We start from the raw sequence: 24552 nt of genomic DNA on the forward strand, positions 1-24552 counted from the left end.
TGTAAAGATAAAGAAGTCTAGTGGGGGTTGTAAAGCAAAGGTAAGAGACAGAATCAATCTACCTCATGTAATTTTATGTCTTAATCAAGTACCTAAGGACCCCCTTTATAGCCCATGGAGGAGAAAGACTTCTATACTTTGGTTTCAACCAGTGGACATTTTCAGGCACCTACTCAACGCTGGGATGACTCAAACCCCCCAAAATGCCAATTTTTTCCATTAAATACAAAAGGACAAAGTCTGGACAGCTATCTTGGACAGCACATTCATGATCAACAGGAAGGAATAAGGAATAGCACGTGAGTGAGCTCCTTTCTCCATTGTTGGATTCTGACAGTTCCCCATTAGGTAATACTTGACCACCTGCAATTGTTTTGGTCTAACACCAAGGGACCAAAAACAAAACATGGATAAGATGGACACATTTGGCCTTGATTTTTTTTTTTTTAAACAGGAGTTTCACTAGAGGTTTACAAAAAGGCACAATAAAAGAAACCTTTCCTCCCTATCTTCTGCAGTATCACCCAGCCTTATCACACAGCCCACAAATTGCAGCTGTCCTCAAGTCACTGTAAACAAATTGTTCAGCAGCTAGAATGGAGAAATTTAACGACTTAACCACACTATAAAACCTATCCTCATCCAGATGCCTCCACAAAAAAAAAAAAAAAAAAGGATGCTACAGCCTGCAAGAAATATGGATACATTTAAAGGATTTCCCTCAGTACTGGTGGGAGGAAATGCAATCGGTAATTGTTTACCTAAACTCCTATCTTCTCTTGTATTTCATCTTAAATTCAGAAAAAATACACCAAGTAAAAATGTTTGCCGTCTATATCTGGCTGCTCAACTTATTTTCAGCATTTTACAGCTCTGAATGGGAGGTTAATAGTTACAAATTATCTACATATCTACATAATGTAATTATCTACATAATGCAATTATCTTGCATGCTACCTATGTAGGTTATGACAGCCCCAGGCTACTTCAGTCTCATGAAACAGATCCAGGCATGGAAATTTGTTCTGGAAAAGCTTTAACATAACTAGGCAAACTACTTTCCATTAGGCAGGAGGTAGGAACATGTAAGAAGTCCAAAGCTAACGGGCTTTTGAACTTTTCTTTTTGATACACTGAGTATGTTTTTCTGGTATGGGAAAAAGGGTAATGAGAGTAGTAATGAGAAATGACATAGTTGAGTCCAAGACAGCATTTTCTCATCCATTAGGAGTTTTAAATCTAAACACAACTTAAACTCAGTGTCTGTAACAAATACTTTAGTAAATAGCAAAACTAATGAAGCCTGCTTTTCTATGCATTATGCTCCCTAACTCCAAATTACCAGGTAGCTGATGTATTTATTTTATCTCAGGTCAGACAATTTCTACTGCTCATCTTCATCTGTAACGCTAGGGATAATAGCTCCACAAACAATAGAAAAGCAAATTTCAACAAGTTAGCTACTGTGCCCTTTCCCTCCCTTTCACCGAAGTGTTCAAAAGCCTTCTGCCAAAACCAGCTCCATCCATTTGGTACGGGGCCCAACCCTGGCAGGCCAGCCAGCCCCAGTGCACTATTTGCAGAAGACTCTTTCAGTCCTGCTGCTTGGTGGAAAGACAGCAAGTGATCTGGGACAGTAGCAAGGTCTAGACTAAACTGACTCAGTAGGGTGCTCTTCCTCTCCCTCTTCTCTCATTCCCTTTGCTTTGCCTGGCAGCTAGGCAACGTGCCAGATGACAAAGAGCTATTTAGGGCAGAATATAAGGCAGCTTACTCACCACCAGTCCTGCTCAATCAGGAACAAGCCATTTGAAATTACAGTAATGAGTGAAGTGGTTGGTTAAAGAGCATATGTCTGTGCAAATACCATCAAGCATCTAACACACCATAACTTTTTAAAAATGTTTCCTCAGTTATGACACTGACATAAGACAAACAAGCTACCCCTGACAAATCTGCATATGAGTCAAACAGGCCACGCATATTGCACTTTGGGATTTTTTTTCACTAACAAAAAACACGATTAATGAAATATTTAACATCTTTTCCCTATAGAAAACCTGGAACTGGAAGGACTCGTTTTCTGTCGATATGTCTTGTAACACATGGACAATACTGACTACGCTAGTGTGCTAAGAGGTTCTGGGCATGTTTTGTGGGGCACCCACATCATACCTTTTCCAGTGTCAAAACACTGACCTTGGCCCCATTCATTCTAACAAAGCAGAAGATGAAGAAAGTTCTCCCTGAAATAGGGAAAAGCTACAAGGGTTAAGCACTACAATCTGATTTTTCTATGTGCATAACCAGAAAGAGTTACAGTCATTAAGGTATGGTGAATTGGACAGCTTACAGTGTGTCTGAGTTAGCCATATGGTGGACAAGGTTCAAATCTTGCTTTCACTTCTTAAGGAAGTTTTTGAAAAAAAAAATAAATATATATATATATATTTTTTTTTTTTTTCAAAGAACACATTTCCCTTCCACATAATGAGAACTTAAACTTCCAGAAAAGGAAACAGCTCACTCTATTTTATCTATGCTTTCCTCACTTCTATTTGACTATTTAACATCCATATCTTCCTATTCTCAGAACCTCAACTAGATGCCTTTAGAATCCATCAATGCTTCATACTTCAATAACCTTTCCAGTGATTTTTTCTATACATTACTCCACATGTGAAAATAGTTCACTTGATGTCTTTTTCTAAACCTTCCCTAATCTGTTTTTTTTTTTTTTTTGCCTTTTTTCTTCCTGCAACAATAAAGAGTTCATTTAACATTAGCCATCATCTCCCTTAATACAGAAGTTTTGCTAAAAACCACCGTAAAATATATTTTTCTCTTTCACTCAAAGTAAGCCTCTTAATATTTCTCCATAAGTTACGTCTTTGAAGCCTGGTATTATTTGTGTTTTTCCTCTTTGACCACTTAAGAGAAGTTATCTAAAAATCAATACTGAAAACTACCTTGGTGTTTGGTCTAAACACTGCTTCCACTAAATTAAGAATTCTATCTTTGTCATATGGGTAATGCTCAGATTTCTTTTTTTCCCCTCCCTCCCCCCTCCAGACACAGTGCTATATTCTTTATACCTTTATAATAACTTTGCACTTTACAAGGCAGAGAATAATAATAAAATTTTAAAAAAGCTACTTTCTTCTTAACTACTGCAGCTTATTATCAGCAACTATCTCACAGAAAAGAAAATTTTAAAACAAGACCTTTGGTGTAATTTTTTCTACAACACCCTGCCAAAAAAGTAATTTTGTTCTTATGGGGACTTTCATTTTTAACACTCCTTACACCTTTATCTTCAATGAAGTTTCTGTATCCCATATCTCTTTTACAGAATGCAAAGATTACTATCTAAGAAGTCTAATGCAGTTTTGTTAATCTAGAAACAGCTGAAACATTGCAGATTTCCCTTGAAGCTTTCATTTGTTGACACTGTATGAGGAGTTCCAGTTGAGAAACAGTTAACAGCAAAGAGACCATGTTTATATGCATGTTGGTACAACAGGTCTTTGATTGTGATCATGCCTATGGGCTTGATAGTGCAGTACAGAAATATTAAATTACATTCACAAAAATTATATAGATGGATACAGTTGCTAAAGAAGATATTCAAAAGTTGGAGATACCAGAAATAAGGAAGCCTGTAAAATCTTTGTATATCATGATACACTTTCTAATTCAACAGTAAAATACTATTTTCCCTCATCAGGGCTCTTGCAGTGAATGAGCTGATCACTGTAAACTTATTTTCCTTCTTATGCATAAATCCCCATATGTTAAAATGCAAGCCAGTAACTAACCAGGATCCTACATACAAAATAATTACTTTATTTGTAAGCATTTATAGTGTGTCCCCACTGATGTATTTAAGGACTTCAAAAACACCACAAGCTTATCTATAAACAACCCTCATGGAATTAAATTTTGGTTTTGAATCTGTGTTACAGTTGTTTTCAAAGTCTTGGTATACGGCATCTAGATGGAGCAAGCTACAGGGGAAATTCAGCTTAATATAATACCCCCTAGTTTTGGGCTGTTCTGTACTGAAAGCCTCCTTCACATACCCAGGCCATCAAAACTAGGAATCTTCCACGTTGGTTTGTAGGAAGACGCTTGCATGATTAATGGCTTACATGTATATACACTGAGCATCTCATTTTGCCTTCATTCATTCTTTATCTCTTTATTTAATTGCAATGTCATGGATGATTCGTCCTTGTTTTAAGCTAAATACCGGAAAACAATATTTTTAAACACAGACAGAAATCTTATTACAGAGATCTCATGAAGCTTTATTTTGGACTATGAAAAGCACTGTATCAGTCACAATAGAAAACAACGCATTCCTGTCAATTCAAAGCACACCTTTTCCAAGGATTTTGAACTTTTTAAAGCTATATTGGGGATCGCTCTTTAAGTTAGATCCATAGACATGGCATACCACCCTTCTAAACAAAGAACTGAAGAAAGAAGTGTAAATTGGTGCCACCAGTTTCCACTTCACCATACTAATGTTTGCATCAATCATACTTCCACTTGCAATGCAGCTGTTCCACAGGCTAACTAAAAGACATTAATACAAAACAAAAGGCAGTACTACTTTTACTTCAGTTTCTGATTACCGTTTTTTATTAATGATTTGTAAAAAATAATAATAATAAAAAAAATTGCTTAACACATGAAACTGTTGTTAGATCATGTTAAATAAACAATATTTCAAACTGGAGTTGAGGGTTATTGATAGCACTTTATCACCTGCTAATAATGTTATAGATTCACAGATATGTAAAAGAAAATAAACCAAAAAAGCATTACTTTTCAATGCATAATAAAATCTGATCTTCTATTGGCTTATCTCTTTCCCATTTTTAAAATTAAAAAGAATTGTTATAGGTTGTGAGCAATTTCACCTTTCGTGCCTGAAGGTGTTATTGCTCCCAGCTATCCTGCGGAAAACTTAGAGGGATGTGTCTGTCCCAACTCAGCACGTAGCAGAAGTGGATACGAATCTGTTTTTCAATGCACCGCTTCTCATTAAATTAGCCAGCATGCTTCCTGGGTACTAACCCCCAAGAAACAGGGAGGCTGACAGTCCTAGATTCCAGTGAGATAATTCCCCATCACACTGAGGCCAGAAGAAAGTATTAAAGAAATCCTGAGGAACACTCCCTATGCAAGTTGATCCCTAGGTCAGTATATTACTTGGAGCAATCCTGCCTTAGCCCAGCTTCTGCTTCTGGGATAGGGAAATCTGTTATCAGATGTTCTCTGCTTCCTGTGGCCTGCACATCTTGCTGTAGCCTAAAGCAGATGCAGAACATTGGAAACAGCAAAGCAGCCAAAACCCAACCTCTCCCAACCTCTATTCCTGCACTGTGCAGACCACCAAAGAATGCAGAGATACCAGGCTTTGCCTTTACCTAGTTATCCTGCCTTTGAGATTTGTTACTTATACTGAAAAAGGAAAAAATCAGAAAAAAAAAAGCACATATTCCCTGTAGCCAAATACTAAAATATGTTGATTCTCTTGAGTTAAGAGGGAGTGGAAAGAGTAAAGGGAAAGACAAAACTCAAAACAAAGTGGTAGAAAAAAAAAAAAAAAAAAAAAAAAAAAAAAGTACATAAATTCAATATAGAAGTTTAGAAATGCAAGGGAAAGGCTAAATCTTAGATTTTAGCTGACGGGAGGAGCGTTTCCTTAATTCCACCAGAGCTGCAAAAGTAAAGCCCCCAGAACGTCTCGAAAAAGTCCAACCAACCACCAAGACAGTGTTCTGGCAGTTGAAATAGCAGCAGATGGGGAAAAAAGGCAACATCTTTGAAAACTCAGGAGGAGTCTCTCAAGTCAACAAGAGTTCATAGCTGACTTGCACAATGCCAGGCTTATAACTCTGAGCATCTTCTGCTAACTACTCATAACAAGTGTGAAAAAGTAAGAGTGCAATTCTTACAGAAGTGGTATATTTATCTATATATTTTTCGGCTGAGACATATCCTAGCTAGCAATTTCCTTCAATCTTTTTCCCCAGCACATACTCGATACATAGATTCACACTCAAACACTCACCAGATTACGAACTGCTCATTAGCAGAATCCAGAATTTCACTGGAGTCAAATTCCACAAATACCTGTCTCTGGATGGGTGCTGCACAACAGTTTTCATTTACGTAAGCAGTACTTTCTTACAGCAAATCTGATCGTTTTCACTCATAAAACATTTGTTCACACCTTACATAAGCCTTGAAGGGCACAAAGAAATTCCTTTAAGATGACACTCAACAAGTTGTTCTCCAGTAGGTGTGTTACTCTCCCACCTCTGAGAGGTGCTCCAGTGCACAAGACTAGAGCTAAACCAAACTTCAAAAAGGCACAGAATGAATGCTGGGTCCTCAGTACCAGCTGTTTCAAGTTACAGCTTCCTTCCTCTCATACCACACTGCGTGATGGATTTTGATTTCACAGCAGTAACATACTTATGTTTTCAGTTTTGTCTTTCCTACACTGTATTAGATATAAGTTTTCTGATTTCCATTCTCTCCACTTAAACCCCATACCAGGTACCTAAGAGTTGCTGAAGTATGCAGTACTGGAAAAGCAGAGACATAGGCTTTGTGATCACCAAAGAAAGACAAACTGAAACAGGACATTGTTCAAAAGAAACTTTCTAATAAAAATAATTTGTCTTGGATTACATTCAGGAGATTTCTTTAATTTTTATTCAGGCACCTTTTGCATAATACATTCAACCCAATTTAATTGCTAACTAGAACATAGGACAAGCTGTGAAAAGGCTGTATCATTTGCATCAAAACATGAATACAAAACAAATTATTTAAATCCCTCTAGATGAAGGCTTAAGAAATTGTGAAGTATCGAATTCTGACAGCCCCTCCAATCTCAGCTGTTTTTAACTCTTTATGTACAAACAAGTGTTTATTATATGCATGTACCTTTTATTTATTTATTTATTTGATAGCATACCTGATTGCAGAGCTGCAATTTCCCAGAAATTTACTAACACTGAGAAAGCTCTTAGAGTGACCTACCTCCTTCTCTAGCAGGAGAGCTGGAACTGTGAGGGCATTGAGCTACTCAGAATAAAAATGAAACTGTGCTACGCTTATTATCTTAAAAAAAAAAACAAAACTGATCAGAGTACATATAATACATTTGTACACTTTAAAATATCAGACAATCTAGAACATCACAACTAGAAGAAGGAAAAGAGGCAAATAATTAAAGTAAAACAAAACAAACAAAAAAATACAAACACTCGAATAGCAAGAATTGAATTGCTGAATTAATTTAAATAATTTTATTTTTAAGCAACAGGGTGTTTTTTTTTTCTTCATTGGAAAAAAAAAAAAAAAAAAGCCCTACGCCAACCCAAAACAAGTGTTCTGAATCTTCAGAGTAAAACCTGTTAAAAAGAAACAAAACACCTTTGGACTGAATGAAAAAACAATGAACAGATTCCTTTTGAATGATCAAAGTTTATGCAATTATTTATATATATATAAAACATATACATTTAATATGCTTTTGTTTATGGTTTTTGTTTGAGTTAAATAAAGGATGGTAAGACTCAGTAGTCCCAGTAGCCTAGTTACAACATAAGAAAAATTCACCCCCTTTCCACCAGGAAGATTCATTACAAATTACCTTGCCCAGTGACAGTCTTCCTAATCCTTAGCTAATTCATAAGAAGAAAAGAGAAATGTTCTAACTTCTCATCTAGACTCCACATCTGGCATTTTGTACCTGAGATAGGCATGAACCAAAACCATGATCACCATTACACTAAGATTTTTATGCTCAAAATGATAATTTTTTGAACCACATGCTGATTAAACCTTGTGTTGGAAGTGTAAGTTAAGACGAGTGTCAAGTCCTGGGCAGCAATGCAAGTGTTTGAACATGAATTTCTTATGATGACTAACAAAAGAAAGGGAGTGAAAAATCGACAAGTTTGATATAGATATATATGTATGTGTGTATATATATATATATATATATATATATATATTAACAACAGCAAACAGTATAGATTGTATTTAAAAGCATGAGAAAATAAAACAATTTTTATCTTGCTTTGCAGTCTGCAATTGTTACATTTCCATTCATGTTTTCTTTAGAAAAGAAATCCTTTCTTCATTGAGAATTTGGGATTCTTTTAATTTGTTGCATTTTTTAAAGTGTCCTGTTGATATCATTTCATTGTTTTGCATGCAGATAAACAAGGAATGAAATATAGTTTTGTAAAAAAAAGTTCTTACAAAAATGTTCTTCAGAGACTGTTACCATCTGTCCTATCTCACCCAGTATGGACCTCAGATAAACGGTGTGTTTTGTAACAGTCTGAAGTCAAAATGAATTTGCAATTATAGGGACAAATACAAAAGAGATATGGCAGAGTTGACATCATGTCTTCATTAAAAACGTACGTGTGTTTTGCTTTTTTGTACTAAACATGACAAGATGGTTAACTTTCAGCTCATGTGAACTTTGTTGCTATGGTGTCAAGCAAAGAAAGAAGCCACCTCAGCCAGCAGAAAAACATCAAAAATTTCCCAGGTTTCAGGCAACATCTTGAAAATGCAGGCAGAAACTACAAGCACTGCCTTTCCCTCATGGAGCTCATCTACTGTCTCTGGGAAGCAATAAGTGAAGACGTACTCAATATCTGCCTTATCATCTTTACCATGGAAAGAAGAAAATCTAGATACTGTGAAGGCATAGATGTTTCTTGTAAAGAGTCTGCAGGATTCCCATATATAAAGAAACATTTAAGAAGTCACAGCAGTCATATTTACACATGTCCAGCACTACTGGTAATCTAAATCATAACAATCCCAATACCACTCTATTCCACTTGCAAATCTAAGAAAAGTCTTTCTGATGTCTAATATCTAATCCTTCATCCTTAGAAGGATTCTCCATTCCCTACTTCAGCTTACAAACCACACCCCTTAAGAATGCCTGTAACATCATCAGCCAAAAGGATGCAACAAGCTAGTAGCCCTACAGCGTGTACATACATCATTTGGCCGCCCTACTTGGGAGTAAAGACAAACTTTGAAAAAGCTTTACAGAAAGTTCTAGCAACAATTGTCCTGTAGGGAATATTATACACCCACTAATTCTTAATAATTCACAATTGTTTGGAAAAAAAGAAAAAAAAAATCTCTCTCCATCCAGATTGTCTGGTAAAGTCTGATTGAGCAGACAAATCTCTAGACCAGGTGAAACTCCAGAGAGCCCTCTGGATAATGAAAACACTAACCATATACTAATCAAAATGGAAACAACTCCATGAGATGACAAATACTTTATATACAGTCTGCAGTAAAGACAATATTACTATACAATTTGTTTTCTGATGTGTTTCTTATTCCCATTAGATTGTCTGGGAGACATCCGGGTAGACAAACAACCACAGGTATCTACAGAATTGTGTTATTTACCTCAGACTGCCCCCAAGGTGCATGTGTACTTCACTAGAACATATTTACATCTTCACTAGCACACAGCGGTATAGCTGACAGCCAAATACTACTGATAAGATAGGTAGCAGCTTGTGAAGACAAGGGAGCTTGCTTCAAAGAAATGTATTTCAAGGCATTGTGTGCAACAGCCTATGGTGTCAGCGAGAGCAAGGCAGGTGCACAGTTGCTCCTTCATTTTTAAAGTAACTTCATTTTCAAGCAACTTCCCCTCCCCTCCCTCCCCCCCCCCCCCCCACACACACACAGCTTAGAGGTATTTGAATACATCTACATTTTTAACTCAGCTTTTAGCTGTGTATTTTTTCAGAAGTAAAAGAGTTAATACTTGCTTCCAGACTCTTGAAGCATCTTTCTAACTTGAAGAGCTGTACAACTGTTAGAAGTATCTTTAGTAAACCCTTCTGAATACATTTATCCTTTCTTGTAGGAAAAGACTGTAAGAATCATGGGACTTCCAACAAGTCAGCCACTGTGTGCCCCTGAAGGACATGTTTTCAGGCTCTCAATAGGCACTTTTTCTTGCTTTTGAAACACCTGGAACTACACAAAATAAAAACAGAAAACCCTCTCCCCAAAAAAAAAACACGGTGAGGGGAGCACACCACCCAGGATCTCCCCCCCTCCAAAAAAAAAAAAAAAAAAAAAAAGAAACCCGCTTGTTTTGTACATAAACCCTTTATTCTTCATATTTTCATTCCCTTAAAAAATAATCAAGCTACTATGTCCCAATTATTTCTGTTTCTAAACTGAAGTGAACTGCAGATGAAGTCCAGATGACAGGAAGCTTTCTCTAGAAGTGTTTAATTTGATAGTTTACATTCTGCTGTGAAGGACAGAAATAATCATTTGTATTTAGCAACGATGACAGCTACATTAAGTGTCACAGCTTAAAACATACCTGGAACACTACGGTATGCTGAGGGATTGTCGCTCAAAGATCTTAACCCATCACTACTTACGCCAATTTCAGAAGCCTTAAAAATCTTAAAAATATCAAACTTCTACATTTAGCATACCCACATTTTAGACGTGATCCCATTGACAAGACTACCCTCAATCTCTCCATTTATAGACAACAGTAGTAGTAAACCAATTGAGGATGGGGAAAAATGAGAATTTTAACAGGAATGATGAAAGTTGACTCTACTTAAGAAATCCTACAGACCAATAACAAAGATGGCCACCTGAGGCATGACACAAACCAAAATCTGTTCTCTCCCAGACTTCAAACCTGAGTTTTGCACAGAAACTTTTACCTTTCAGGGAAACATGGTAAGTAACAGTACTCTGACACAAATCTTTGCATTTTGCCAAAAAATAAAAATAAATCTATCTGGACTTCAGTAAAGCCTTTGACACTGCCTCCTGTAAGATCATCATAGAAAAGCTGTTGATGGATGAGCAGAGGTGTACTGAAGAGTGGCAGAACAGCCAGGCCCAAAGGGTGGGGATCAGCAGCACAAGGTCTTGTTGGAGGCTAGTAGGTAGCAGAATACTCCTAGGATCAATACTGGACCCAGACATCTTAAAGGCCTTCACTCATGTTCTGGATGATGGAGCAGAGCATACCCTCTGTTTATACATGACAAAACTGGGAGGAGTGGCTGATAATGCCAAGGGTTGTGCTGCTCTCCAGAGGGTTCTCATCAGGCTGGAGAAATGAACTGACAGGAACCTCATGAGGTTTGACAAGGGCAAAGTCCTGCACCTTGGGAGGAACCATGCCATGCACCAGCACATGCTGGGGGCCACCCAGCTGGAAAGCAGTTCTACAGAAAGGGCTCCAGGGATCCTGGCAGACACCAAAGTGAACACGAGCCAGCAGCATGCCCTTACTGCAAAGGAGGCTCTGATGGCATCCTGGCTGCATTAGGAGCAGCACTGCCAGCAGGTGAAGGGAGGTGAAGCTTCCCTTCCTCTTAGCACTGGTGAGGCCACACCTGGGGGCCAGTTCTGGGCCCCCCAGTACAGAGAGAAATGGATGGACTGGAGAGAGTCACAGGGCCACAAAGATGGTGAAGGGACTGGAGCACTTCTCCTGGGAGAAGAAGCTGGAAGGGCTGGGATTGCTCAGCCTGGAGAATAGGAGGCTCAGGAGGGATCTTGTCAGTGTGCACAAACACCTGAAGGGATGGGGCAATGAGAATGCCACTAAGCTCCTTTGAGTGGTGCCCAGTGTCAGGACAAGAGGCACTGGGTGCAAACTGGAACACACAAGGTGCCAGCTGAATATCAGAAGCACCTCCTTACTGTGCAGGTAGCTGAGCACTGGCACAAACTGCTCAGAGACATTCCGGAGTTCTTGAAGACATTCAGAAACTGTCCAGACATGATCCTGTGCAACCAGCTCCAGATGGCCCTGCTTGAACAGATGACCACCAGAGGTCCCTGCCAACCTCAACCATACTGTTTCTATTAATTCTTCAGGCCAATGACTAGGATCCTGCTGGGAAGTGCATAAGGGGTCTTCACCTGCACCAACATCACCTCTTCATTTTGTCAGCTGAAACAGGAGAAGATGAATCACATTTCATATTTCCTTCCACACTCCTTCCCAGGAGCACTGCTCTCCTGTCTTAATCAAAACAGAGCCAGGAAGAGCCTAAGATCAGTGCTGGTTTGTCATTTTCAAGAAGGAATTTTGTTGGGATAAAGTAATTGTTACTCCAACAGTATCAGTAAAGGGAAGCAGCAGCAGGACCTGACCCCACTTTGTACTAGGGTGTGTCAGGTGCAGATCCCAGAATTGCTGTTCACTAAGTCTTCCTGGGAAATAATGAGACAGGAGAGGCACCGTTAGCCTTTGCTGTAACACACAGAAAACTCTTATGCCACTCAGTGCTAGTGTCACAACAACATTTTGACATCCATGTGTAGAAGAATTAACTGCAATAAACCATTTTGAACACCCAGTTATTAAAAATATACAGAAGCATATCATACTGACATGTTCTGCAAACACTGTGCCTGAAGCTCCAGCCCTTCTTTGAAGAGTCTTTCTACATAGTGTTCATACTAGTAACATCTGTGGATTTTTTTCTCCAAAACAACTCAAACTATATTGAAAACTTATCACTTTAATGCAAAGCCATCCAAGTGATAAATATATTGTACACATACTAAATGTATACAAATTATTTTTAAAAATACTGAAAAAAACACTGAAAATTGTGACTATAGGAAAAAAAAAAACACGAAGTCACATCCTACAACCTGGAATCACACGTCAAAAAACAACACAAACTTAACTTCTTCTTTTGCAAAACCAAGGACATGGCCAACAGTAGACATCTATGCCAAGGTTGTGGATTAGTTCAGAGCAGCATGAAGCGGAGAATTTAATGGAGACAGAAGTTTAACTACAGCTCCTCCCTAGGTTTTCTAAACTTTGTGACATGGACAATTTATTTCTACTATTAATTCTTGTTTGCGTAGAGAGAAAAGACCAAGTAAACAGGAAGTCTTCCGCTTACAGCAGCCACAATGGACACTAACCTTAAGAGTTCCTGAGCAGACTACAACTTGTCTCTGTTTCCCATAAATTTGAAGTTCATCTTCTTCAGGAGTTGACAGTAGAATAGCTCCTTAACAAGGAAAACTGAATAGATTTGTAGGTGCTGCTTGGCTGGTTTGGGTGAGGGGTTCTGTATCTTAATATCTATATTGATATAGCATGCATAACATCACAGTGGGAGAAGCATGTTCTCCAGCAAAGTAATTTCCCACTACTTTTGCAGTGCTATGGTTATGCACAAACATTCAGGTGGAGTTGGAGGATTCATTTCTTCTCCTGATACCATAATTTCTTTTAGCATAAAGAGGCTAATTTTCTTCAAATAGTACTTCATTGTCATTCATGTAACAATCTAAGTTGATTTAGCGAACTCTGCTTAATCAGAACTTAAATTATTCAGAAGGGCAAAAGAACGTAGTGTATGCAGGGCCTGTTCCTACATCAGCAGCAATTGTACCTCTAACAAGGTCAGAGAACACCATTCCAGAAAACAGAAGTTAGGTACTAAATCATTTACTGAGAGCACATCGATTATTACAGATGTATTCAGTTTGACAGCACTTGCTTCCTTCCCGAATGAGATTGGCAGAAACAGAAAGACAATGTAATAAATAAAAAAAACAGTGGACTTTGTGGCACAAATTAAAACAGACTTAAAAAATATGATTTCATATTTATATGGCCCTACTTCCTCATGTTAATGACCTGGATAATTCAGCTCTTAGAGCTTTCTTCCATGTGCGATGAGTTTTTTTTTTACTGGACCTAGCATACAGGTGATGCATGTGGCAGGTATAAGAAGCAGAGGATGCCAAATTTTGAAGCCTTCTTTCCTTGCCCCTCCAACATTACTGGTTCGCTGATCCTTCCTTGGCAAGTGTTGTCCTCTTTGACCTTTTCCCTCTGGTCAAGGAAAATAACTCCTCACTGACCCATCAAGTCATTTGTGATACGCCTACCCTTTTTGTTACTGTGGCTCTGCACCTGATGCAGACATGAACTCACAATATAATGGGTAAGATTTAACCCTTTCCAGGAGGAAAAAAAAAAAAAAAATAGAGTTCTCATTAATTTTTGGTCTTATCTGTCACTTTGAATTGTGGCAGGCCAAAATACAGCTCAGGCCTTTTCTTCTATGGTTACAGAAATTTAGCTACCAAATGTCTGTCTGTTAAAAGATGCACAATACAAGGAACAGGCACCAATATTTCCTCATTTAGCTGAAGAAGAGTCAAATGTACCAGACCCATGTTATCCCAAGGAAGCTAAGAGCAGCCTTGGGATAGTGAATACTCAAGCCATCAGTATTTATTACCAAATCATAACCGAAATAACTGAATAATAGAAGAGAAAGAAAGCAAACCCACATTTGCTAAGTAGCATGTGCACAAAAACCTTGATGCAGTAATGAGCTCTAAGTAGGTAGACTTTACTTCCCCTGAGGCTCATTTTGTGCTGTAGGGAAATAGCTGTCCATCTAATGGAATTCTTTGAAAGCTTAGGGCCCAAACTCTCCACAGCCAAGACAGATGCTAACACCATCCAACTCTTACACAATATGCATGGTTAGCAAGCATTTCTTTGGCCTTTACAAACAGGTCTGGCTAGAAAATGAAGAAAAATGATTTGAATGAAAAATGAAGAAAATTAGTTTCTGGCAAATATTTTATCAAAATAAATCAGATTTCATGTGTATAAAATTCAATTTTAAAGACCACCTCTTTCCAAAAATGACTTGGTTCCTATGGAGGCAACAGACCTATAGGGATGTCCTTGAAAGGACAAGACATACGGATAGGGGTAGAGATACCATCTGTACACTACATGAGACATTGTAAACATCTTCCAGTTTAATTACATATTTTAGTGCAGGTACTAAAAATAAAGATACTATACAGAATATAAAGCCTACTGAAACAGAACAATTCTATTTTCTCCAATCATCTCTTTTCCATATTGTTTTGCTTTCTCCAGAAGCAGTCCTACTAGCCACGTTCCTCCAAAAGCTAGCCAACAACACAGAAGCAACTTCATCATAGACTATATATCCCACCTGCTTAAAGTTCTTACTAAATGAACTTCACCGGCTTGATGACCTTTTGTACAAAGACTCTTAGTGAAGCAATACTTCCACTTTTGTCTTTCTACAGTATTTACAGCATTTAGGCAGGAGCTGCACGAACACAGGAATAAGGACAGTGGGTACCAAGCTGTTCAGATAGCCATCTAGAAGTGATTTGTTCTCCTTTCCATCTACTCCACACAAGTCTGTCATCTCTAAACCCAGAAATATTTATGTTTTCCTTTAAATGAATGAGACTGACTGATCTCTCCCTCCCCCCCCCCCGCACCTCCTTTACTTTTGTAATGTTAGCATACAGTGTTAGTAATACTGCGCTGCAAAGCGTAAAGAAAAACTGTAGGATGGATTCAAACTTCTTTTCTAATTTGCTGCATCACACTCTCATTTCTTAACAGCCTAGGACCCTGAAACGTGCTACATGAACACAAAGTGGGGAAGAAAAACAAAAAAAATCAAAATCTAAAACCCAGATCTATTTACTGCAACTTTGCCCACTCCCTCAACAATTCACACAACTGCAGTCAGCAGGGAATTATAAAATTACATAAGGATAAGAAAGCTAACTATCATCCAAACAGCCCATGAGTATTTCTTGAGCAGTGACAAAGTATATTCATGAATAAAAAGCTTGTTTCTTTGGTCTAAGTACAATCTTGGAAACTAGGTCAAAAATCTATACACATTGACACACAGAAGCAATTTTCAAAGGCTGGAAATGTCATTGCCTATCTTGATTTGTAAATGTCTGGGCAAGCCTCTGTGCATAAACAGGTATCAAAGCTGCGGTATGAACTGCAGAGCTCTCAGCAGTCAGGTGACAGCAGTGATATATTCCAGCAGAAGGATGAAGAAGTTAAGCTAATGCATTTCACTTATGTGTATTTGCCATTTTGACTTGTGCTTAAGTGACAGTACATAGAATAATAACAGAAACTAATGTTCTCACCAATTTTGGACTTCACCATTTCAGGAAAAGGACATCTGTTATGATCTGTTTATACTTATAAACATATGAGCAAACATATGTTTGTAAGTATGCACATACAAACAAGAAGTGAAAAGGACAGTTCTGTCGTTGTAATCCTGACATAGCCTGAGTTTGTCTCATCTCCTAGATTCTTGTTTATTATTTTCAGTACACCTCTCACCCCCAAATTGCATTCAATTTCCTTTCCTCCTCTACTGTCATTTCATCCTTCTATGACCTGTTCTTTTTCTTACAACAGATTTGGGTTCCAAGAACATTTGGGCAGCAGACACTTTATCGTGTCTTAACTTTGACCTCTTCGTAATACAACTGTTTTAGTTTCCAGAAAGTTTCAAACAGGGGCAAACAAATTTGGACACCTTCCAGAACAACCAGAAGGCAGGTAGGATTAGTCAGTATAAGCTCCCAGTATAATATAACCAGTACTCTGAGAGGGTGCCTAATTTTACCTTAATCACTATTCACCTGCAAAAAGAGCTACAAGGCCAGACAAGGCCTTGCAGACAACTGCAAAACATTTACATCATTTATTAGCTGCCATATTTTGATAAGCATATATGCTTATTGGGGTACTTCAGGGAAAGTTTTAGGAAAACTGGGAAGTGCGCAAGTTAAAAAAAAGTTTCCAAAGTCAACTACCTCAGGCCATCTATAGTAGGTCAGTGTATTTCAATCAAGACGAGAAAACAGAAGCTACATATTTTTGTTCTTTTATTTTAGGAAAAAGATAATCTACACACTCTTCTGCAGATCTCTAATTCCAGATTATGCTGATTATGCATTCATGAACTGAGAATTCTCATGCAAAATGAAAACTTGAACTACTAGAGTATTTGCTGGGTTTAGGTGTATTCCAGTATATTCAAATAGCAATTGCATACACAAATTATATCCATTAGCTGACTATCGGACATACTTGAAAGACAATATCATTGTTGAAATTGATTTTTCTCCCAGTTTCAATGAAAGCCAATTTAGTATTGACTAAAAGAACTTCCCTGTTTTAATAGTTGCACAGTTTGATAATTTTAAAACAAGAACTCTTTAAGGCCATTTACCTAGGGTCTTAATAAAACATGAAGGACTATATCAGTATGATTTATGTACGATGTGAACTGCATTCTGGTCTTACCTACAATGCAAGGTACATATTTATATTCAATAGCTGGTATATTCAGTGGGACTGCATAGATCTACTCACTCATTACAGAGGAAGACTTAGCTCAGAACAAGTATTAAAAACAAACAAACAAAACACTAAATAGAAATCAGTCTGCTTCTTTCCCTAATATTCCAGGCGGAAAAGTAATAAATTAAATCAAAACAAAAAAAAAAACAAACAAACAAGGGAATAGACAAAGGCACTGTATGTTGCACCTGTAGAAAAGAGATGTTTCTATACTGATTTTATTACATAGCTTACTGTCAGCAGAAGGTACCACACCTCCTTCAAAGTCTTTCAAGAAATGCACAGAAAGGAAGTAGAAACACCATGCATACTGTGTTGTGCTGATCCCAAATTCTTCTTGTTCATATAAGATCGTGACAAAGGAATGACATAACAACAAGGAGATGTAATGCATAACATCATGGATTAGGCTCTTCCTCCTGATCTATTTATCACCACTTTGAAGCTTTAAACATTTGCTTTGGTTACAAACAATGCTGTGCAGTCTGACAGGTAGCAAAATCTCCCTCACTTCTAGGCTCCAAAGGGAACCTAGCGAAGGCCACTGTGGGTAAATTCAGTGCCAGAATTAGCAGCCTCAGCTAAAAACAGACCAACAAAAACAAACCACAAAACACGCACATGAAGCAAACCTGAGAAAAACAAACAAAAAAAAAAAAAACAACACCAAGATAACTTAAGCACTCAGTGGCATAATTTTTTCCAATTCTTCTAATACAGAAAATTATAAAAAATATTGAAAGAAAAAATTCTTCATGAGTTAGTTGTTCAGAATCTGAATAGCCTATAGCTGAAGTGACAGCTGTTTACATTCCTGCACTGTCAGACATGATACCAGTTTCTTTAAATTGATGAAACTCATTGTAACCAATTTTCAGCTGGTATCTGTAGCCACATAAGTATGCTGTTGGGCACAGTGAGTATCTTGAGATAGTTCAGTAAATAATTTTATTTGCTGATGTGAACAATTGGTCGAACTATCAGTATATGTTCAATGAGACTACACCTTGTGATTTTATTAAATGCTTCTGAACAGTTTCTAAAACAAGCTGATTTGTCTTAGCACATTATTTTTAACTACTGCTTAAGAAAAAAAAATGCTAAGTTCTGTTTTAATGCACCTGCCAATTCATTAGCAGAAGAAACAAGTTAAATGTTTTAAGATGTTTTTATTTTTTTTTATTCCCCCCGCCCCCTCTACCTTTGCCCAAATCAAGTCTGGTCTATTCAAGTACTCTGTATACTGTGGATATCTAAAAGTCTATTCAAGTACTCTGTATACTGTGGATATCTAAATCTTCAAGTACAATTCCACACTGTAGTCATTCCCCCCCCCCCCCCCCCCCCCCAATACACACTTTATACAGTTAAAAGAGTTAAAAGTTACAGAAGCTGAACAACTAGAAAATACATTGCAGGAAACAAAAGTTATTGACACACATAGTTATTCAATATGTTGCTGAGAAGAAAGGCCTAGAAGGGTTATCTACCAGATTACATTCTGCAAGCGGACACAGCTCTGATCAGATCTATATCCTTATTGTGCTAAGAGATGTAAAAACACTTTTATACCCTGAATAGCAGCCTCAAATATAACCTACTGCAACAACAATGTACAACAAGCAGTCATAAAGCAAAGGGAATGCAGGAAAGACATGTAAGTGGGCAAGTATAAGGAGGGACGAACAAAAATTATATATGCTTGCAAAAATAATACAAAGTCTTTTTTGATTAGAAGATACTAGAAAGTATCTTAGGTAGCAGATAACTTAAATTTTCCTTAAGATTGCCACAAAAATAGGTAGTGAACAGAGAGAAAAGGAACTGACTTGCAAAGGTTTTGATGAAGTATTCATGTGTGGAACTGTATCATGGCAAAAAGAAAACCTAGGAACAGGAGGCAGAGAGGGGTATGACACAGTCAAAAGAGAACACTGTGAAAAATGCTGTTAGCAATACTGGAGTTCTGATAAGATTTGTGACCAGGCCATCCAGGCCACAAGACACTGGAGGCAGAAACTGTGGAAATGAGGCAAAAGGACTTCATTAGAAACTTAGATACTAAGCAAAAGAAGAAAAGAGAAAGCTCCTGGAAACCAGAAAGTGAGCCCCTGCTTCAGTCTGCACATGCCTTCTCAAGCATCAGGCCTTCCTCCAAATTTTAGTATTTTGTCAGGCTGTGGAAAAACCCTTATGGAAACTTATGTTGATTACCAAGACCAGGCCCTCTTAGACTTAGTACTGGATCTCCCTGAAGAGTTCTGGAGGGCAGCGTTAGCTACTGGATGGCAGATACCTTGATTCTGCCAGCCCTTCCATGATAATGCATACACACCCCACTTAACTACTACATGCAGGATTATGCATAGCCATCTTTGTTAAAAAATTAAAATAAATATCTCATTTAAAAATATATGTAAGTTACAAGAAAAGGATGTGAATGAACATCATATTAAACCCATCATTAAAACTTAACAGTGAAGATCAACAGAGAAACTTAGCAGCTCCAGCATTCCACCTAGCTGGGAAATTGGCTAACTGGCCTTTCCCCAGGTAGGTGTACACCTTGAGGAGCTCTGTCTTTGTGAAAAGGGAACACAAAAACACATATTTCCAGCTACCCCCAAACAATTGCTTTCAATGACCTGCCCCGTCTCAACATAAGAGAACAGACCCTGCAAACCCCTAGGTGTCTGCAATAACTGGGGTTAATGTGACCTTTTGGTCACTTCTGCTTAGCCTCAACTCCACACTAAAACTTGTAAAATCAGTAATGAAGTATTTTCAATTAATACACACTCCCAATTTTTAAAAAGGTGCCTTCCTATATATATATACACACACACAGACCTTAAAATAGCCATTTTAATTAACACTGCATAATTTAACAACTATAAAACTGTAAGCAAGTTTGTAAGGTTGATGTTAACTTGTCAACGGTTAAAACTATTCATCATTTATAACCCTTAGCTTGCTCCAGGCTTCGCATAAAGTTCAAACATTTAAGGATCACTTTGCAAAACCCCACAGCCCCCTGATTTTGTCAGCACACTGGCAGCCATGCCTGTCCATGCATGCTGTGAATGACAACTAGCAAGGGAGGAAAAAAGTTTATTGTCTAGAAAATTAGGCCCTTTTATTTGACGGATTAGTAATTTCATTTACAGCTGATCATTTGGCAGCTCACACGCGTCATCTATAGAGGGAGGTTAATTAGAATAGCTTTGTGCCCAAGGTGAACACACAAGATCTCTGTGTACATCTCTAAATACACTCTAATTTAAGATTTCAATAAAATTCTTGCCTTAGTATCTATTGCTCCTTCTTGCTTTATTTTTGGTATACCTAATAAGCATAAGTAATATGCTGCACATGCAATTGACAAGTTAACTCCTACAGCATATAATTTATTCCTCTAATAACAACTGTAAATCATAATTGCCAGCACTGAAACATATAGTAATGATGCTTTCAGTTACTTATCTCTGTACTGAAGGATTTTTTCTGCTCTCCTGATGACAGTGAAATCATTGTCCAGCACATTTATAACACTGTCTATTAAAAGCATGAACTAGTTTTTATTAATTTTTTACAGTTGTTTAATATAGTACAAATATCAATATTGCACAGCTACAGTAAACACAAGTAACTCAAAGTACAGTGGAAACACAGATGTGTATAATTATTCTTTAACAAGAATATCGATTGCAGTAGATAGATTCAGCTAGTTGCCAAAAGGAAGCCCATGGCAGAGTACAAAATAAAAAAAAGCATGCCTCAAAATTCTTCTGCTTTTAATGCTAGTGCATGGAAATTTAATAGTATAAATTGCTTTGTATTGATGTGTCCCAACCCACTTAAAAAATGTTCCTATCCAACTCTTACCCTTGGCAATCAATTCTAAAATGAAATAGTAAGCCACTTCATTAATCTTGCAACAGGTGCCAAAGACTGAACCTCAGCTACTACACATTTCAGCCCCTGTTAAAACATGAGCCTTCAAAAAGGATTCCCTGTGGATCGCTGAGGAATGTTAGCCTACCTGACAAAGGCTCTGTAGAGACATTTCCCTCTGAAACCAAGGGCCCCACCCTGTTTCTTTAAAATTGATCATGGATCATTTTAAATAGGCGATCTGCAATAACAGAGCTCTCATTTATACAGCTAGGCATCAGATAAGGTTTGACACAGGCAGGCAAGAAAAGAAGGGAGCTCTGTAACCATGTTTTATGAAGACACAATACTATATGATGAACATGGCTTCTAAAGAAAGGGAATAAGGGCTAAGAAATAACAAAGCTTCAATGAAAGTATAAAGATGGGTTAAGAAATGAAGAGGGGAGGGTCTACAATTTCCTCTTCTTTTCACGGGCAGATATCTGGGCCCCTCAAAATAGCTATCTTACTATTTCAGTTCTGTGAACATGAAGCTCTCAGTTTCTGGTACAAACAAGCAGCAAGCAGATACAAAGGGTTCAAGCGCTGCAACAGCACAGCTTCCAGTAGCTATCAGGTAGTCCAAGGTACTCTGATTGCTCAGGACAGGGAATTTTTTTTATTTTTATTTTTTTTTGCTGTTCAGAAAACCCTTGACAAACCTCATTTCCACTATTAGTCTTCTATTTTTTTACAATGCATCCAAATTTTGTCTAGCCAAAATACTTCACAAGTCATAACAGCTGAATTTTAAATAAACTAAAGAAATACCCCATTTTATTCAGCCTAAACTAAGAAATTACCATCAGCACCTATGTATCTGTATGATAAAATTAAATTCTAATACTTACTTTTTTCTTTGTAACTTCTTAATATTCCTCTTTTTTTTTTTCCCTAGTTCCTCCATTTTAGATCCCCCTTCAGCCATTTCTCCTTTCCAGCTTACTCTACAGAAAAGATACTTTCCAAATATTTTTCCCATTCTACAGCTCTCTTACCGATAAGCACATAATCCATCTAAATCTATAATTTCACTTACCAGGAGTTAAACTGTCACAACAGACAGATTAAAGGTAAGAAATCCCTCCAAATGACAACTGGCTCAGCCCTTGGTCTGCAGTTCACAAAGCAGCCATAAAATGAGGCTAATGAACCTCTCTTATAGGGATCATACAGAAGGTGCTTAACCTGAGGGCCCAGTTCTCCCAGGTGCTTTAAATCACCTTGCGCTTGGCCAAGCTGTTCTAATTCTCCCCTCCATGCTGTATAGGAATACTTCACACAGGAGTGTTTGAATTGCTTACAGATACTTTCAATTAACGTCAAGAGGCACACAATTACAGTTGGGAGGACTTACTGCTTTGCCTTTTTATTTCCTCCCTATTCTTTTACCCTGCTTTGGGTTTTATTGAAATACACAACCTGAAAAGGCCTATGGTATCATTGGACAACTTAAACTCTGTTGATAGTAAAAGCAGTTTTTAGGATCCTGTCTGGGTATTTTGCCAAGAATGTCAGGAGAGTTTCCACAGGGGGAATTTTTTTGGTTTCTGGAGGGAGGGAGGCCTGTAGCCCAACTGAGAGTCATCTTGAGGCAACTAAAACCACCATGAAGTCATAGAGTGACTACCTTTCCAAGTCACTGCCATCCAAGTAACTGGCCATCTATTAATTTGAGGTTTTATGAAAGCAAACTTATGCCCCTAAATAGCTAAAACACAGTAGACATCCTATTATTCCTGTTCTAGCATGTTCAAAGTAAGATCTAATCCTAACAAAAGCCAGAATTTAAAGTGTACGGGAAAAAAAAAAATGCAAAGAAAAGGACAAATCTAATGATGTGATTTCACAATGAAATGTAAGGAGTAATACCAAATGGCAACACTTTCTTCAAGTTACTAAGCTGTTGTACAGCTCTGTAACTCAATATAGTTGTTGCCACTGCTGGCGTAGACCAGAAGCTTTATACCAGTGCTGCAAGGCCTCAAGACAGCTTAATAAACCATAGCATCAACTGTTTAATTGTCAGGTAACTGTTACCTGGCCTGGTTTGCCCTAGTTTTGTACAATGGTGTGGTATACACCTGACTGCTCTTAGAATTTTAATGCATTTTTTACAACTAATGGACAGTAATAGCCAGTTGTTATTCTGCATATAGCAGTCTACAAACCTGGAATAAAAATGCAGCACAGAAGAGTGCAAGCATAGGATGCTCACAGAGGCATTCAAAGTGCAGAGACCCAGAGCTGTAGAAAATCTTCAGCAGTCAACTACCAGTCACTAAAGGAAAGCAAACTTGAGAGCTGGATCACAACAAAGAGCAAAAAGAACAAACATCCAACATGTGTAAAACATACTATCTAGGATGTAATGTGGCATCCTAGCACACCAGTAATGACAGCAAACCAAGGAAGAAAGAGCAAGCTGTAGAGCCTGTTACAACATTTTACTGAAGCAGCCTGAAAGGAACTCTAGAGTGAGGGGGAAAGCAACCCACTCAGGTTTTCCCCTGGGAAAGCAACAGGACTGGGGATGCCAATGACCCATTGCCACCCACTCTCCCCTCCACTCCTGCTTTACCTGAGTGAAACTGCTGAGGCCCCGCAGAGACACCAGACAGGAAAGTATGACATCAAAGCAAAAGGGTAGAAACTAGGCAGTGTGTGGAACAATTTTATCTGTATTGAGTTGTTTTTTTTGTTGTTCTGCTTCTTTTGCATACAATAATTAGAGCTCAAACAATAAGAAATCTTTGATTAGGCCATGAAGAATTCATTTCAACAATAAACTCCCTGCTTTGCACATCATGGTGTTTCTTTCATACATTTCTAAATTGCAAAAACTGCAGTGTAAAACTCACAGACAATGAACAAGTGGAGAAAACCTTGACCTACAAGCAACAACTGCTAGCAAGTGGAACAATATCTCACATAGTTCCAAAAGCAGGCAAGTCTCTTTCTCCTCTTTTCCAGTTGTCTTTATACATGTAAGTATATTAAACAAATGAGTACTGTAGGAGTTCTACCCCCAACCCATCCACTAAATGATTAGCTAATCTCTATAAAGCTTTCTGCTGTGCATTTTCTTAGAGTTCTGTCCTCCTCAGTATGCATTTGCCCTGAAGTAGAGCCATAGGCTAAACCAGCTTCATATTGGCTAAACGCCTCAGACTGATCCAAATATTTGTAAGGTGAGAACAATGAATGCTTCAAGCCCAATGGAAAGCAATGACATAAAAAACATTTCATTACACACAAAGAATACATTTAGATGTTAGGATAACTGTCAACAACCATGAATCCATACCATCTATGAC

General features: G+C 37.8%; 1 protein-coding gene across 4 annotated transcripts in view; it reads right to left on the minus strand.

Moving 5' to 3' along the window:
• CADM2 (cell adhesion molecule 2) overlaps window positions 1–24552 on the minus strand; it is a 655415-nt gene that overhangs the window by 309735 nt on the left and 321128 nt on the right. The window contains exon 1 of one of the 4 annotated variants that reach the window (XM_038185418.2): window positions 22275–22404. The exons of the other annotated variants lie outside the window; for them this stretch is intronic. The gene's annotated coding sequence lies outside the window, so the exon portion shown is untranslated. Of the gene's footprint in view, window positions 1–22274; window positions 22405–24552 lie in introns of those variants that run through there. 4 annotated transcript variants of the gene reach the window in all.

Source organism: Anas platyrhynchos, chromosome 1 (genome assembly GCF_047663525.1).
Source record: "Anas platyrhynchos isolate ZD024472 breed Pekin duck chromosome 1, IASCAAS_PekinDuck_T2T, whole genome shotgun sequence".
Classification (NCBI taxonomy): domain Eukaryota; kingdom Metazoa; phylum Chordata; class Aves; order Anseriformes; family Anatidae; genus Anas; species Anas platyrhynchos.